This window comes from Nanorana parkeri, unplaced genomic scaffold (assembly GCF_000935625.1).
Source record: "Nanorana parkeri isolate BGI_ZX_2015 unplaced genomic scaffold, ASM93562v1 scaffold846, whole genome shotgun sequence".
Classification (NCBI taxonomy): Eukaryota; Metazoa; Chordata; class Amphibia; order Anura; family Dicroglossidae; genus Nanorana; species Nanorana parkeri.
The window spans coordinates 38,766-42,257 of record NW_017307114.1 but is presented as its reverse complement, the minus strand read 5'-3'; the positions used below and the strand labels follow the sequence as shown (position 1 = coordinate 42,257).

Below are 3,492 nucleotides of genomic sequence, written 5' to 3'. Positions count from 1 at the left end.
GATGGCAGCAGGCAAAGGGTTAAAAAGCAGAGTGGTTGCAGCACAGGTGATCCAGGAGGAGGGTAGCTACTAAGTGACCCCAGATCCTGGTCCCCTGCATGACGAGCCCCATGCAGCAGTGGCACAGAGGTACCCGGGGATTGGGGAGCTTATAGGGCTGCGGTATGGGGCTCTGTGCCCGGCATTGAGCCGGGCGAGTGATGGTCAGGGCGCCCAGCGGAGAAGTTCAGGACAGCATCGTCTCTGCGGCAAAGAGCCGATGCCTGAAACTACCCTCCCCCCATCTCGGGCCCCGAGCACCAGCAGCACTCTACTTCCTTCCTTAGAGTCCCAGCCACAGCCTGTCCCGGGTCTCCCCCCTCCTTCTACAGCCCTGCTCCTGCTCGGCCATTCACTTCCCCCCGGCGTATCCCATCAGCACTTACTTGCCTGGCTCTAGCGGGAGTCCCTGCAGGCGCCGCCGGACTGCAGAGGTGGGGAGGCTGCAGCAGGAGGAACTGCGGCCGTCGCCATCTTGGAGCCTCCGCAGCGCGCGCCGGTGTTATGAGAGAGAAGGCATCACCGGCATCCCTCCAGACGTGCCCGGGCCTGACTGTGCCGGCCACTGGGTGCTACAGGACTGTGTCAGCAGAGTTCCACACCACACACTGAACCCTAATAGGACTGACACACATCATACCGCCCTCTTACAAGTCTAGCTACACACAAAACTAGCATTTTTAGATCTGGATAGAATGATGAGGGGGGGTGGAACCTCTGTCAGGTGTTTATTGCTGCCGGGGGTCCCAATAACAAGATGCACTGAGGGGGATTGATCATAATCTGGAGCAGTTGCCCATGGCAACCAATCATCTCTCATTTCCAAAGCTTAACTAAACAAACTGAAGAGAGAAGCTGATTGGTTGCCATGGGCAACTGCTCTAGTTTTGATAAATTCCCTGACTCTCTCTAATTGTCCTGATGACCAAATGAGAGAGAAAACAAAAGTTCTGAGTTGCATTGAGAACAGCAACAGAGGGGATATGGGGGGATTTCTCTCACTGAAGAGATTTTATTTTACTTCCTGCGGTGTCTATGTGACAGGAAGTAAGAGGAAATCTCCCCAAAGGGGCACGAATGAAAAAAAAAAAGCTCACAGCGTTTTTCACCATTTCTTTTTCCATCAGAAATAAAGTTTTGGCTTTTGTTATACATAGACTGCATCATGAATTCAAGTCCATATCCAGGGGGGAAAAAAAACTCCCCCTGGAGTGGGGCTACCCCTGCACTATAAGGGTTAACTACTCATGTTTGTCTAGGGGTATAAAGGACTTTGACTTACCTGATCCCCGCTCCTGCTGGATCAAAGACCAGCACCCATAGCTGCGTCATCCTGTTCTCTGGCATGCAGAGGCCCACTGATGTCACCATGTACAATGCATGGCCCATAGCCCCTGAGGACCCCAAGAGACAGTCCATTAGCCCTTAGCAGAGGGGAGAGAGGTGAGCGCTAACCACCGGGGGACCTTTACACAGCTCCCATAGACAATCATTGAGCAGGTATCCTTTGCATCTCCAGGATAAGGGTCTTTTCCCAGATATAGGCTTTAACCCTACCACTGCTACTCACACTAACATTTACTGGAAAAGCATCCCATAACGCCATGAACCCCTTCACTACGGCAAATCAAAATATCTATAAGTGTGCATGTACATGGCTGAAAAGAAGCATTGTTTTTATCACTGCTGCGTTTTGGTGTTTATTTACAGATCTGAATGGCGTTCTAATTTTTTCTATAATCCCATGCATACAGTGCTCAAAGTGCCCCCGACGCATGTTTGCATGCGTGTATGTACGGGTGGGGACTTTAAAAAAAAAATGTATCATTCTTTTTTATGTGTAACTTAAAAAATTTTGGGGGGGGGCTTTAATTTTTTTTTCCACTAAATGATCGTTACCCCATACAAGCTATCCGCCGGCGGAATCGATTGTATGTTAACAGGCATCGTTGCCTGTTTTTAAATTTTGGCCATTTCCCGCTCCATGTGTTTTTTTGAGCCAAAAAATATATAAGACAGTGTCTTATTTTCGGGGGAAACCCGGTAGTTCTCCTTTAAACGTGTGCTGCATTCAGATCCGTAAAATCAAAATAGAGACATCTGCACCTGAGGATAGTCATTAACATGTGTAGGTATATCAATGTTGTAGAGGCATGTACATGTGTACACACAAGAGTCACCATATGATATGGATGGGTTTTAAATTCCACAAATAGTAAAGCATTCCATAACAGAGCCACTCTTAGGGTCCATTCACACCAGCAAGCTGTGCCACATGCGTGATTGCTGGTGTGTGATGGCAGGCACAGTGCTAATGTGCCGATCCCGGTGCATCGCCCTGTTTACCTTTTTTTTTTTTTTTTACTTTTCTGAAATGTCTCGAGTGACATTTAATGAAGTTCAATCGGCACAGCGCGGCATGATTCAGTTATACTGCGTCACACCACACTGCACTGTAAAAAGTACAACGTGCTGTACTATTTTTGTCTTGTTTGTGCATTGGGGCTGCGCTGGAAAAATGGCCAGCATAAACCCAACACTTCTGGTGTGAACCTCCCATTACTGTAATTGACCCCTTGGTAACTCTTCCTCCAATATTCCACCCATGTCCCCTTGTGCTGTGTACAGTTCTTGGGATAACAAGATCATTTGCCAAAACTTTATACTGGACCTTTCAGTAACTTTATAAGTCTGCATGAATACATTCTGACATGTCACCATAAAATAACAGTATCATTTTTCAATAAATAATTTGTAATGACTTTGCCTAGGCTGAGATTATGTCATCAGTCTGCTGCAAGCAGGAGGAAGCATTTTTGACTGGAACATTATAACTTTGTATCAATGCAAAGGTGAGAGGCTGCAGCGGGGCTGATCCAGACATGAACTGCACAGATTGCTGACCCTGGATATTGCCTGATACAAGATGGCTCCATCCTTCTGGAAAGAAAATTAGATGAAAGCAATATCATTTGCTTTCTAAGCGCTGTCTAAGCGCTCCTTTAGTGTCACCTACAATTCTAACTCCTCCCCTCCTCTTCCTCTTTCTGTAAGGGTCCCCCAAGGCTCTGTCCTTGGACCCCTTCTCTTCTCTATCTACACCTCCTCTCTTGGTCAGTTAATAACCTCACATGGCTTCCAATACCATCTCTATGCCGATGACACTCAAATCTATCTCTCTACTCCGCAACTCTCCCCCTCAGTGTCCTTGCGTGTCACTAATCTACTAACTGACATATCTATCTGGATGTCGCAACACTTCTTAAAACTCAACCTTTCAAAAACTGAGCTTTTGATATTTCCTCCGACCCGTGCACCTTCCCCCAACTTTTCCCTTGAGATTGTTAACACAACTATCCAGCCCTCCCCCCATGCCAAGGTCCTAGGTGTCATCCTTGACTCGGACCTCACCTTTCTCCCCCACATCCAATCACTATCCAAATCATGCCGCCT

At 47.4% G+C, this 3,492-nt stretch overlaps 1 protein-coding gene across 1 annotated transcript in view; it reads right to left on the bottom strand.

Annotated features, from left to right (window-relative positions):
- Positions 1–533, bottom strand: part of SCN8A (sodium voltage-gated channel alpha subunit 8) — a 145,902-nt gene extending 145,369 nt beyond the window's left edge. Inside the window, exon 1 of the mRNA XM_018565420.1 lies at positions 426–533. The gene's annotated coding sequence lies outside the window, so the exon portion shown is untranslated. The remainder of the gene's footprint in view (positions 1–425) is intronic.
- Positions 534–3,492: the final 2,959 nt, after the last annotated feature.